This window comes from Stegodyphus dumicola, chromosome 3 (genome assembly GCF_044657685.1).
Source record: "Stegodyphus dumicola isolate Sdum_Otavi_A_Nest chromosome 3, ASM4465768v1".
NCBI lineage: Eukaryota > Metazoa > Arthropoda > Arachnida > Araneae > Eresidae > Stegodyphus > Stegodyphus dumicola.
The window spans coordinates 91,066,335-91,081,295 of NC_140770.1; the positions used below are offsets into that span (position 1 = coordinate 91,066,335).

Consider the following 14,961-nt stretch of genomic DNA (forward strand, 5'->3'; position numbering starts at 1 on the left):
TGTAATGTAGATATTCCAGTAAGCAATAAATTTAATATATTAAATGCAAATGATAATGGTAAAGGTAATATGGAACAGGGTGAGCCTGACATTGTTGAAATTGAGCCCCAGAGAATTCAACATATTATGGTAAAACCTGCAGAAAAATTTCTGTGTTAAAAAAAACTAAAGAATGACACGAAACTTGAATTCGCAGTGAAGATTAAGGCGAGTTTCTGAAAAAGTTCCCGAAGATAGAAAGCGATCACAGGTCAATTACTAGATATTTAGATGAGAAACAGATAGATCATTATTTAATAATCAGCAAGGCAAAAAAAAAAAAAAAAAAAACTATTAAAGTTGTTTTCAGAGGACTACCCGTAGACAGTCCTAAAGATGAGATACATGAGTAGCTAGTAGCTCTTGGCTATAAGGTGCATAAAGTCTCACAAATGCATAGATTCAAAACTTTGCCACTTTTTTCAAGTTCAGTTGGAGAACATACCACGAGGCAATTTCCGAGAACCAGATCCAGGCAGGAGAAAATTATCTTCAATAGGCTGTGTGATGCACTCAAGTTTCGCGCTAATTATTATTCATAACTCGGCTGGGCTAACTACCTGGAATCCGTCTCCACAGATGATAACTCTATATAGAAAGCGGTCAAAAGATATAAAAAATGCCACAAAGTTCCGCCTCTTAAAGGCCTTCAAAGGATCCATTACACAGATAATGAGAAAATAGAACTTTTAGCACAGCATCTGGAATCTCAGTTTCGCACTAGCAACATTCACTACCCCATTACAGAACAATTAATTACTGACTTTCACAACTATATGCCAAGCCCAGACACTGACAACACTATCCTAGTCATGCCTTCGGAGGTCTGCTTCTACATTAAAATGCTGCAGAACAACAACAGCCCTGCTTATGACACCATAAGCAACAGAATGATCAAAAGATTTTCAGTTAAAATCCTACTCTTCTTCATGAAGGTTGTCAACCTCATACTCAGATGGCAGCATTTCTCGGAAAGTTGGAAATTGGCTCAAATCACACCAATTCTGAAACCCAAAACGTCTGAAAGCTCACCAGAGTCATACCGCCCGATAAGTCTGCTATCCTCACTTAGCAAAATTATGGAGTTCTGTACTACTAACCAGGATTAATCAACATTTGGAACGGAATAGCATTATGATTCCCCCCCCCATTTCGGATTCCGAAGCAGACATTTTACCGTCAATCAGTTATACCGTGTTGTGGAACTTATCACATCAGTGAAGGGCTACAGTAAAAGAAAGTTACAGGAGGACTGTTCTTAGATATAGCAAAGGCCTTCGACCGTGTATGACTAGATGCACTCATCTGCAAACTACACAACCCCTGGGCTTTCCATGTTACATTACAAACATAGTTAAATCCTACCTAACCGGTAGACACTTTGTCGTTCGCGTTTCAAATACACTCTCAACACGTAGGGCAGCCCTTGCTGGGGTCCCTCAGGTAGTCTGCTAGGACCTACCTTATTTAATATACACTGACTACCAATAAGTATTTGGACACCTATGCAAATGAAGATATCTGCGGTCCCAAGGTACGTCACGGACTCCGCCGGTATATATCGGGTAGGAAACAGCATCGGCTTTAGTCGCATGCAAGATGCCTCGCAGTTCGGAGCTCTCTAATTTCGAGAAAGGTATAATTATCGGGTATCACAAATGTGGCCGATCCTTAAGGGTCATATCTAGAGATCTGAAGTACCCAATATCGATAGTGGCCTATGTGATTAAGAAGTGGAAGGTGAGCGGTGATTGTCGGAATGTGCTCCGAGTCGGTAGACCAACGAAACTGGGGGATAGAGACCGACGAGTGCTGTTCAGAGAAATTCGGAAGAACCGCACCCAACCGATAGCCTTCATCCGCGAGGAGTTTCAACAGGCATCCAGGAGTATTGTTTCAATGAATACCATCCGTAAGGAAGCACATCTGCTTGGTTTTCATGGTCGTGCTGCTGCCCATAAGCCTTTGATCACAAAGTCCAACCGCGCTGCTCGGTTAATGTGGTGCAAAGCACATCGAAATTGGATCGTAGATGAGTGGAAACGGGTTCTTTGAAGTGACGAATCAAGGTTCACCCTTTACCGTTGGGATGGCAGGGTCTGGGTCTGGCGTCTACCTGGAGAACGTCTCCTGCCAGCATGCATTGTGCCAACAGTCAAGTTCGGCGGAGGTGGAATTATGGTCTGGGGGTGTTTCTCCTGGTACGGGCTAGGACCCTTGGTCTCCATTCATGGTAAGCTCAACTTCGATGCCTACTGCACTATTTTGGATGACAATGTGCTTCCTACGCTGTGGCAGTTTTACGGGTTGGACCCCTGTGACTTTCAGGACGACAATGCCAGTTGCCATGTTTCGACGTTAGCCAAGGCTTGGTATGGTGCCAATGGAGCTCATCGAATGGACTGGCCTGCCCAGAGTCCAGACCTGAACCCTATCGAGAACCTCTGGGACGAGTTGCATCGCCGAATTCAGGGGTGCACTACACGTGCAAAATCGGTGAAGGTACTTCTATGTCTTCTCTAAGCCGAGTGGAAGAAAATACTACTAGCTGTCATACAAAGACTTGTGGAAAGTATGCCTCGGAGGGTCCACGCTGTAATTACCTCTCGTGGAGGCTCTACCAACTATTGATTTTGAATAAAGTTAGTTTTTCTTTTCTATCACAGGTGTCCAAATACTTATTGGTAGTCAGTGTATACGTGAACGACCTTCCCACCACACAGAGCACAACACTAACAATGTATGCTGACACTGTGATCCTCTCACAACGTGCATTTATTAGTCCAGCAATACAATGACTACAAGACTACATAAGCATACTCGAGACTTGGCTGACAAAATGGAAAATCAAAGTTAATGTGGACAAGACTCAAGCAGATCTATTTACCAGAAAGAATAAATTCAACCAAAACCTGCAACTCTATGGAGAAATCATCCCATGGATCAAGCAAGTCCTTTACCTTGGAATGATCCTCAGAGTAAAACTATATCATGGTACTCACACAGAACATCTATCCTCAGTATATTTCGAATTAGTAAAGTCACACTTCACCCCTTAATTTCTCGAAACAGTGTACTTTCAATAGACAATATGTTGCTTATTTATAAAACCGTATTGCGTCCCATACTATGCTATGCTTGCCTGGTCGGTCTGAGCATGCAAATCCTATAGAAATAATTGCAACAGGCATAAAATTGTGTCCTAAGACAGATTACCAATTCACCCTGGTACGTTCGAAATCAAAAGTTACATGAAGAATTCGGTATAGAACAACCTAAGTAGTTTTACTGCCGGCTCGCCCGGACCTTTTATGTGAATCTTGTGAATATCAACAACCCAGTTATAAGGATTTACGATTACGAATTTAATGACCCAAGTAATTGTAAACGACATATGGCCATAATTAATATTCATATTGTAAAACTTATTCAATCTGTTATGTACCTCTTAATATTGTGTTGTAGATTTAAGGTTTAATTATTACTAGTGCACCAGGAGGCTCACACTATTTAGCCTATTACTTATATGTATGTTATGTAAGATTTTTTTTTATCAGGCTATAGCCAGCTCATTCCTCCTTTCTCGGCTTTCCCAGATAGCACTTCAGGTCTAATGAAACTTAACGCACACTTTAGTCTTTTTAGAAATTTATCTTTTAATTTATCTCTTATATCTATTCTTATAACTTTAAAAAAAGGTTAAAAAACATGATATAATTGTAAAAAAATCTGTAAATATATACTAGTTACTCATAACAGTATTCGAAATAACATATCTGTTTTACAAGGGATAGGGTCTTTGACCCAGGCAGCCTGCTGCTACACCCTTTCCCCAGTGCGTCGATTTTCTAACTTACAACACTCTAATACTTTTTCATCTTTTGGTAATATTTTTCATCATTTCTGAATGAAGATCCACCTGCTTGTGTGATAATCCTGCTTGAGAATAAGTTCATTGAACGAATTAATTATTTATCCTTTGTGTCATTTAATGCCCGTATAGTTAAGCTGATGCATAAGTTTTAAATAATTTCGGGGATTATCTTATTTGCAAAAAACCACTAACTCTAGAATTATTGTTTCCTAAATCTCTTTCTGTCAGCAATTTTGTCTCGGTGAAACATTACGAGCTGCGCTGTTGTAAATTTTAATACTCCGAAAAACCCACTCTCGCCACTTCAACCTTGTTAAATGAAGCAGATGGGTTGCTAATGTATTCAGGTAACCTTCCTCTTTGATTCGCATATTTTAAAGGTAAACACGAATAAACTGCAAGAAATCAGCAAAGAAGTTTTGATGCTAAGCTTATTTATTAATTCTCTTCGTCTTTATATGGAATGCATTTTTCTGTTTCTTGTTTTATGGAGGAAAACTTTGTAACGATATTTAAATGAAAGCAATATTCGATTTTAAAATGCTATCAGAAATTCAGTAGGTTTCTAGAAATATTCGAAGAATTCTTGAAAGGACGTAAAATTTCTACAATTAATAAGTTGAAAATATTTTAAACATCTTTTCATAAAATCTGTTTAGTAGATTCCCTTCGATTTCAAATTCTTGAAGATTAATAAATGGAAAATACTTTAAACTTCTTTTCAAAATATCCGTTTAGTAGATTCCCCGCGATTTGAAATTCTTGAAGATCTGTAATTAAATACTATAAGCTTATGATAAATATTATTAGAATTATAAATTTCGACCTGAACTAGACTGATTTCGATAGCAATAATATCATGTATTAACATGAAAATTTTGTATTTAATTTAAAACTTTCGGATCAATTTCAGCTTTACTTAGTTTAAGAAACTACCATAATATAAATAATTTTTTAATACTTTTACAAAGACCGAGAGATTGAAAAGATTTCGTTAATTTGATTATGACAGAGCAATCGAGGGCTATCTGCCTAAAGGGAAAGATGCTCTTTGAGAGTCCACCGTGGAGGCATTCCATTTTAGTCCATAAATTAGATAATATGACTTCTCGGTGCGTTGTTGGAATTAACTAAATAACTGAGAAAATAAAATTTAAAAAAATGTGTCCTGTGTAAAATGAAATGTTTATCAAAAGCGAAGGAAGAAGCAATGATTTAGGGTTTCTCCATCCGAGGACAAATCAGGAAAATTTTGCCTTTTTTTTTAATACAACATATGCGCATTCTTCTTTATAAATATAATTAATTTCGTACGCATAACGCGTTCAGAATGTAAATAGAAATGGAGGAAAACACCTCCTTTGTATTTTGTAATCATGTGTCATCTTTTATCTGTCAGGAAATTAGGAAAAATAGCAAACAATCTAAAATACTAACGCAATACCTACTGATGTGAATATGAGAAATTACTTTTTAATACTTCATGAAGAAGAAAAAAGCTCATTTGATAAACGAGTATAGATTATTTACGAGAAAAGATTTTTGCGGATACCATTTGTTTTTAAATTTCTAAAATATGTATATAGATGGAACGCAGTTTGTTGAATAACACTGCTCTTATTTATGCAATAAGCACATAAAATTACATACTTTTTTCAGGTGTACCTCAATTTTTTGAATAATCAAAAGTAATTTCTAAACACCGTTTCTTTTTACCTCAGTCAGCATTTAGATGGCGACACTTGCGAATGCCGAACTTAGCATTCGATTTCTTCCAATGGAAACACACAATTCATCAGCAACAGCATTAAAATTTAAAAAATGATTCAAAAGCCTTTATTTCCTACGTCTTTAAACACAGTCATCCCTTTGCAGGTTTTACCACGAAGGTAAAAAAACAGTTTCCTTCTTATTTCTGCGGGTCTTATTAGTTTGTAACATATTCAGTGGCTTAGTTGGAAATATATGCGGAAAATTTGCAGCACGCCATGAAAAACGAGAAAAAGGAAAACTATTCAAGAATTTTAAGAAACAGTTTTCTAAATAATGATGGGTTTCACAAGTCTGGAATAGTTATTAAGCAATCTAGTAAGTATGTCCTTAGGACGTCAAAGTAAGTATGTCCTTAGGACGTCAAAACTGAAAAAAAAAAAAAAAAAAAAAAAACAAAGTAAAATTTTTGGCTAAACAAATAGTGAAGGAGATTTTATCTGCGTATTTTAAAGGCGATATGCAGGAATTTATATATTTTAAGGGGGTATGCAGGATATGGAGAAATCAAGAAATTTTCGGAGGCATCAGTCGTCTGTCTTGTCATCTGATATCGATCATCTGATATCGATGGTTTAAAAACGGATGGAACATTAATCCTAATTGCAAGATTCGTGCAACAAAAAGAAGTAAACGCATTGGAAAAAATGATTTAATGACACTAAAAAATTAATAAAAATGAAATTAAAAAGTCGAAAAATAATCTAATGGTACACATATTAAACTTACCATTTCAACCCCATTTTCGCTAACTCATTGCAGATTCATAACTCCAAAGCATAAAATGGAGAACTTTCATGTCCCGCGATTGGACGATTTCATAATGGTGCCGGCACCGTTATAAAATTGTTGGGGTGGCGATTATTCACTTAGATCTTCTCATGAGCGGTTCCGCATCTTTATAAAATGTGCATTCTTCATGCTACTGTAAATTGAATTGAACTTCTTAAGATTCCTTTGTGTCAACTTGCCAAAAAAATGTCGATACCCTTAATGTAATTTGATAGCGCTGGTCTGACCAGCCTTAGCCTTATCTGCCTTGTTAATATGATTTAAAAAAATCTGATGTGTACACCATATGACTTCCTTGTACGGAATATTAAATTATACGCATTTTTTCTTGCATTTCATTTAAACTTATTAGATTGAATTAAACCTACTTCGCCGACAGCGCATCAACCACAACAGAATAAATGCATTCTTTAAAATTCACTTTGTTTACCATAGCGAAACTCTGGCGCTAGTTTCACTTAACAGTATTATATTTCGTTCATATTATAACTCAGAATGCACAAAATTTATATAATTTAAAGAATTATCTAATCGTTGCCACATGTTCTATTCAAATACTATAACAAAGCTAGAACGATGTATAAAAGAAATTAAGCAAACAAAACAAAAAAGAAACAGTTTTTCACAGACGATTGAGTATTTCTCATTCAATTAATTCAGTTTTCACTTCGCGACAAGGCAAAAATACATAAAAACTCAAAATATCTGTATTCCAGAAAAATTCCAGAAAGGATTAAGCATGATTTAAATAATAAATGAAGGCGTTATCTTTGTTGTTGCGAAGCTAAGTTTCTCTAGATTGGCAAAAAATCCGCTATCCTGCTGTTTCAAATGTAAACAAGAGCAATGGCCGCCATCAAAAATATTATTAGGCTTAGCGGCACTTAAACAATTTTAAAATTGTTGATAATTCTAAAAATATTGCATACAGATTTACTAAAGGCATAAAAACCTTAACCGGAAGATAAGAACAACATAATTCAATCATTTTAAAGGAAAAAATGTACAGTTTACACACATATAAGAGTAAAGAAACTGAGATCACTGAGCCGGGTAACAGAGTGGATATATATATAAATATATTTATATACGTTTGGCGCGGCCGATTGCAACCAAAATACTAGGTGCACATCTACATGTTATAGCGGTCCTATATACAAAATTTCAACGTTCTGAGGCTACTAGTTTTTGAGTTATGCGAGATACGTACGTACGCACGTACGTACGTACATACGTTCGTACAGACGCCACGAAAAATTCTCTTCAGAATTCATTTTAAAGCAGATTTATAATTTTTTGGAGGAAAAGAGTGTTTTATTCTGTCCTTACACACAGATATCACGGAAATACATCGTTAAATTGCATTTGAAAGAGGTCAAAATGGGATATTTTCTTTGAAATATGCTGCCTGAAACTTTTCGCGATTACAATACTTCCTTTTTACTTCGTACAAGGAAGTAAAAAAAAGGCGAAAAAATTCGGTGATCTGAAACCTCGATTCGAATCTATGTTTTGGGCGTAGATGGCTTTATTTCGTTAGGGTCTTTGAGGGTTCATGAGATTTTTTATTTTCCTAGATATGTATTAATGGATAAATAGCTGAACAGCTGAATAAATTACAGATTGGAAGACAGGCAGAAGAGACACATTTAAAAAGAAAATACTTTAACAGCATATTCTGAATTGTTTAGCCTATACACCTAAATAATTAAAAAATTTACGATATGTGTATATACACAATGACTTGGCTTCGCTTTCGTGTATTTCCAAAAGTTTCTATCTGCAATGAGTGCATATATTTGCAGGAATAAAAAAATTCTCAGTCACTTTCTATTTTCCATTTTATTTTAAAATCTAGACCTTCAAATCTAGCTCGTCAGATCCCCTGTGCCTTTCCGCCTGTATATGACGCTATACTTTTCATACCTCTGTTTTCGCCATTCTATAATGTCTTCAACGCCATTTGAGCATTCTATAATGTCCTCAACGCTTCACATATTCTAAGCTAGTTACTGTGATTACGGCTTTATACCCTAGAATCTTTTTCAAACGCTTCGGCAGCGACATTCTTATGCATGTAATTGCTCTCAAGAAACCAGTTTTCAAGAAAAGAGGGACAGAAGGAAGCGGTTCAGAATTAATATAATAATAGATAGGGTTATTTGATTATGGCAGGTGGCAGATGAGGATACCAGGGAGTTCTTGCATTGTACAGTTGCGGATTCCAGTCGATACCCGAATAGTCCTTATAAGCCCCCTCCCGGGTGTCCGGATTACGGCAAGCATGAATTTAATTATGGCACATGCTGATTATGTACCTAAAAAGGTTTGGTTTGATTTAAATACGGCAAAGCACACAAGGGCTGCAGCCAGCCCAAACCAGCCCGAACGCCTGGAATCGAACCCAGGTTGGAATTACCAATAATTAACGACTTTACTATTCAACCGCTGGTTAGCCCATGTGCTTAAAACGAGGGGGGTCTTCGTGGGTTTACGTACATAAAATCAACAAAGCATAAATTCGACACGACGTAGAATTAGCACTACCACAGGAACGTCACCAGCATGATATCGACACGTTATAAAAGAGATTTTGATAATGAGTAAAAGGATTATTGCAAATTTATCACCTAATCATGATTTTCACATATAAATGACACTGCATAGTGTGGACACCGGCTAGACATGGCGTAGGTTTGATAAATTCAAAACTATGCCGTGTCTGCTAAGTTATGACTATAAACATTGTCAAAGGTACGGCAGTGTGTAGTTGACATTTCTGTAGCTTAGACAAGGCTTATTTATAGTTGGGAACGGTGCACGGGCCATGCTATTAATCCTGAAATATATTCATCGAATCTGTGGTGTGGTTATAGTGTTCTTTTAGCATTGAGCACGAGCGTTTAAACAACGACCATTTTCTAGTCACTGTATTTCTTAAGAGTAGGGTTGCCATTGGTGTATCTCGTCCTCAGCATTATGCACTCATGTCCATAAATTAAGGATAATGCAAAATCAGGCAAAGGAAGAGTTAGAAGCAAAACAAATTTGACTTATTTGTAAAGCTTATTTATTAAAAAAAAAGGTAAAAAGCCAAAAAAGATACTATATGTTTGATATTATTAAAAAAATTAGCGATTTTTTCTCCCTGGAGCAAATTAAAAAAAAAAAAAAAAAAACACCTATTTACAAAAAACCAATATTACGTGGTTGGTATGATTGTTAATACATTGTATGTCTCCCAGACGATGCAATGCAGTCCGTACAACGCCTAGGCATGTTGAGTATCAAATTATCGATCTGACCTTGGAGAATATTACACCACTCAAAAAAACAATGCTGTCCGAAGTTCCGGTAGACATGTAGGAGGAGGTTGACGGGCTGCAACTCGTCGGCCAAGCATGTCCCATACGTGCTCTACTGGATTCAAGTCCGGTGAGAATGCTGGCCAGTCCATACGGGTGATATCCTCCGATTGAAGGCATTCGCTTACGATGTTTGCAGGGTGAGGACGGACGTTGTCATACATAAACACATATTGTGCGCCCATGGCGCCCCGAAACAAACGTACAGGTTGTTCCAGAATGACGTCCCGATAGATTTGGCTTGTCATGGTTCCAATTTGAATATGCAGGTCAGTTCTGGAACTCAAAATAATTCCACCCCAAACAAGCACTCTTGCACCACCATAACGGTGTTGTTCAATGATGTTTTCTTGGTAGTAACGGGTACCTGGAGCTCTCCATATGAACGTCCGACGAGAATCAAACTGCAAGCTAAACCTAGACTCGTCAGAAAACATCACACAAGCCCACTGTTGCGGTGTCCACAATGCATGCTCTCTACTCCAGGCTAACCGCAGACGACAGTGAGTTGCAGCAAGTGGAACGCATCTGACAGGTCTACGAGCATATACACCAATCTGCCCTAAGCGTCTGTACACGGTCTGCCTTGAAATTGTCGTTACAGTGGCTGAAGAGAGCAGACGAGAGAGGTCTGAGGCTGTGCTACCACGTAAAAAATGATTCAAATGCGTCCTTTGTGTCATAACTATTCGGTTATTGCACTGAAATGCTTATGAAGTGCCTGCGAACAATTTTACTTCTTTGCCTGTATTCCTTATATATCACTCTCTTACACTCTCGTCATTGTGACGTACCATCGGTGTCATCTGGTTACTTCCTGAAATTTGCATATGATTCTTGAAGATGTGTGTAGTGATTTTACAGGTGATATTTTTATTTTAGAGTTCGATTTCCGCGTGACTCCGAATTATCCTTAATTTACGGACATGAGTGTATTTTTGCCAGAGCAGTTTGGGACCTCTTTTCATATATGACTATCCTTGTCCAAGAAATGGTCAGTAACATTCTGCTTGATGAAGCAGTTAAAGCATTTAATGAAACAGCTTAAATATTCTATTACCAGATATTTACAAAGATTACTGAAATACCCTAAACCTTGGTAAAATAATGAATGCAGAAAAGTACATGTATAGCAAAGTATAACACGAAGAATATTTCGAAAGTAACCTACTACTGTTAATCTTCTGGCTTTCAAAACAGGGAAAGAAAGTGGAAGGAAGGTGAGTAGACAGAGTCAGACAGACTGTTGGATATCTTATGTGTTGACGATAAATTTCTCAACGTTGAGCAAAGAAGTATCTAGAATGTATAACGGGCATTCGATTACTCCATAGGAAAAAGAAGGTCGTGTTGTCAGCACTACTGAAGAAACTGCACATGTAATCCGCGAAGCTTTTGTCGCTGTCTTTAATGTAAGTAACTATTCAAAACTATTTCATTCAGTAAAATGATGAGAAGAGAAAAACCCCATCAGTTTCAACTCCTACAACTCAAAACCAGCATTTCACAATGTTTCAGCTGATACGAGCTCTATTTCAGATTGAAAAGACAAATCAAAATGAGTATGACCAAACCATTTATTTTATGTTAAGACACTTAACAGGAGAGTTAGGAGAATTCAGAATGGCAGCAACAAATTTTCTTCAGTGCTCGGAATAAGAGTCGTCATCACTGTCATCAAACCGGCTAAGAATACTAGGAGTCCTAGTATTTGTCAGCTGCCAGTATATAATCAGCTGCCAGTCTTGGAGAAAACTGGAAATGCCGCGTGATCTGTTATCTGGAAAAATAACACTGTCTTTCAGCACACCAGAGTGGTTTCTGAAAATGGTAGGTCGACACTTGATAACATTCTCCTTTTGGAAACTAAGTCTACGCAACTCTTCTTCATGAATAACTTAGTCTCAATTTACTTTGCTGTAGTAAAAGTCTATGATAGAAGATATACTATTAATCGATTATTAATTCATTTTTGAACCAGATCAAAGCTGTTACAGTTAACGCTGATATTGGCTAAATCGGTGTCTCAAGGTTCAAGGTTTCACTTATCATATTATATATAAATTTATGTACAATTTTGTTTTCAATCTCATGAGAAAAATAGAGGACATTCAATTCAAGTAATTCGTAGGATTAGGATTGTTGTTGTTGTCGTGTCCATATTATTACATGGAACAATGGTTGCCACAAGCCTAGTCTGAAGAGAGGTTGGACTTTTATTTTCCCCCACTTTTGAGAAAGAGCACCCCGGGGAGGATCTGGGGGTCTCCCACCCCTATCCATTCCCACCAGTCCACAAAACTATTCTGTAATTAATATGTTATGTTGTGATGTACTTCTTAAATTGTGTTGCTAATTAAGGTTCCGTTTGCTCAATTTTACTAGGGCACCAGGAAGTTCACACTATATGCCTATTACCTGCATATATGATATGAATGTTTCTTGAATTAGGTTAAAGCCAGCTCATTCCCCCTTCTCAGCTTTTCCAGATAGCATTTTAGGTCTATTGATTTTTTTGATCCGTCGCCCACTTTAATTTCTTAAATTCACCATTTACTTTATTCCTTCCTCTTGAGATTGTTCTTAGAACTATAAAATATGATAAAAACATAATATAAAATATAATATTAAAAATAAAAAAAGATCTTGTAAATATGTACATAGCTTATAATCCTGTGCTAGTTATTTACTGACATCATTCGAAATGACTTACTTATTCGACAAGGGGGTGAGGTTCCTGACCCAGGCACCTTGGTGCTACTCCAGTGCGTGTGAGTGTAATTATGGCAAAGCCTCGAGGGCTATCTGCCTAAGGGAAGGGATGCCTTCGTGGAGGACTTTCTAAGGAAAACTGGCTCGTATACACGTTACACATGGAGAAAACCACGAATACGCCCATGCAGCCAGCTCGTTCGCGGGATTCAAACCTCGGACCGAACTACCAGTGTTCAGCGACTTTACCGCTCGGCCGCTGGTGGGGGTTTCTCCAGTGCGACAATCCGCACTAGAGGATTTCCGGCTCGCCGCTCATTAGAGTACCGCCATGCCGCACCGACACTATACTTTTACAAACATCCATGTCTTCTCCGGGATTCGAACCCGGACGCTTCGGTACCGTAGTAGTGGATTAGGATTAACTGTATATAATAAAATTTTCTGAAAACTGGAATTACAAGACGGATATATCTGTGCATTCAAAAAGCTTGTAAATTTCATTTATCATTTGAAACAAAATGTTCGCATGTATTCCTAGACATATCACAGTCTCACAATATAGGTAAATGACTTCACATTTTTCGATACACATTCTATTTGGGGGAGGGATTTTCACACTCTTTTTATGTATCGGTTTTTCGTGATTTGGTTACTGTGTTTTATGGTTGACATAAGCTCAGAAATCACCATTTTCTTTACATGCTATTCATATGATTTTCTAACTGCAGTTTATAAAATAACTATAGGCACAAAAAGAAATATTCATTCTAAAGTATGCCTAGATTTTCTACTTTTAAATTTAGCAATTTTACGTAGTTTTATATATCTTTGAAATCAGCAGATTGATCAAGCCTTCTAAAAACAGCTCTTGTTAATTAAAGGCACGTATATAATTTATTAATCGATTTAATATTTTATTGCATTTATTACCGCATCTTTTTAAAGTTTTACAGATATTTTCTATTGCTTATTTTACTGAAGATCTATTTTTAATCGCTGCTATGCGGAAAATTCCAAACTTGTTCTAATATTACACACTCAGGACTTAATTTCTAAAATTAGAAGTGTTCGAACTGTATAGAATGCCATCGGGAATGGAAGCAAAATAAATAAATAAAATAATAGTTAAAGAATGAAGTAAGTAATGAATAACTAGATGAAATATTAATAAATTAAGTTAATAATTACATAAATTATAAATTAAAATACAGCGAAAACTAAATTAAAATGAGTAAAATAATAAATTAAAATGATATAAATAAATTAAAATGATATAAATAAATTAAAGGTAAGTAAATTAACATTAACAAGGCGGTACAAAGGATAAGAGGTAAACGTTCTTTTTTTTTTCTTCAAATGCCCAGGTATTTATTTCTCATGTATTTACTGGGAATAGCTGAGCCTTTTAGTTGTCTCATCACCAAGGACACCGTAAATGTCTCTAGGAGGGATCTGATATTAAGCGCGAGAGAACGCGAATGCCTTCGTGGTGTAGTGGTCAGCACACTCGGCGTGTATTCGAGAGGTTCGCGTTTCGAGTCCTGGTGAGGGCCCTTTAAAAGGGGAAGTATATAAGGTATTCATCAAATTAAGTTCCATCTATTTTGCTTACATTACATAGTGCTTCCCTTCGCACAATATTTCTCAAGTCAGGACCTGGAATTTTACTATACACAATTACTTCACATACAAGTAACCACATGTGAGGTTTTCCCTAGTCGGGGTATCTGAGGTGCCGGGTAATAACGGGATAAAGTTCTTGCCTAGTATCAACCTACCAACAGTATCAAAGTATCAAAGGAAGGCCTTCGCAACAGTATCAAAGTATCAAAGAAAGTATCCATAAATATGCAATCCTTACTTGGGATCCAAACCCTCACCTTGCAATTCAGCCTCAGCCTCGGCTAACCGCTGTATAATGTAGAGAGAATATAAAACAAAATTAGATCTTTTTACTGCTATTCTTTGAACTCAGTCATTACTCTAAATTACTCTAAATGATGGGCTCTTTTGACAAAGAAGATTTACTTCATCAGCTACTTTACCGATTCATTTTGCTTTTCCCAAGGAAATTCAGTCGTTCATTCTGTGTCTGAAATAATTTGTGCATTTCCAAATCAGATGATGGTGGTTCAGTGAGTTTACTAATTTTAACACTTTTACATTTTTAACAATATTTTAATTCACTATATACAGAGCGTATTCTTAGGCCGCCGCATTCAACATGAAGAAACTTTTCTCTTTTTCAACTATGCGAGCAACAGCGCCCTCTAGCCTTTTCCTTCAAATTACGCAACACTCCCCACCTGAAATCGGTGGAGAGTTCAGCTTTCAATAATATATTCTAGAATATTCAATTAATATTTCGACAATCAATCCTAGAGAAATGGTTAAATATAACAAATA

The 14,961-nt window shown here is 36.7% G+C and overlaps 1 protein-coding gene across 1 annotated transcript in view; it reads left to right on the forward strand.

The window, feature by feature from the left end:
• Positions 1-4,113: 4,113 nt before the first annotated feature.
• LOC118201068 (uncharacterized) overlaps positions 4,114-14,961 on the forward strand; it is a 68,986-nt gene continuing 58,138 nt past the window's right edge. The window contains exon 1 of the mRNA XM_035373091.2: positions 4,114-4,260. The gene's annotated coding sequence lies outside the window, so the exon portion shown is untranslated. The remainder of the gene's footprint in view (positions 4,261-14,961) is intronic.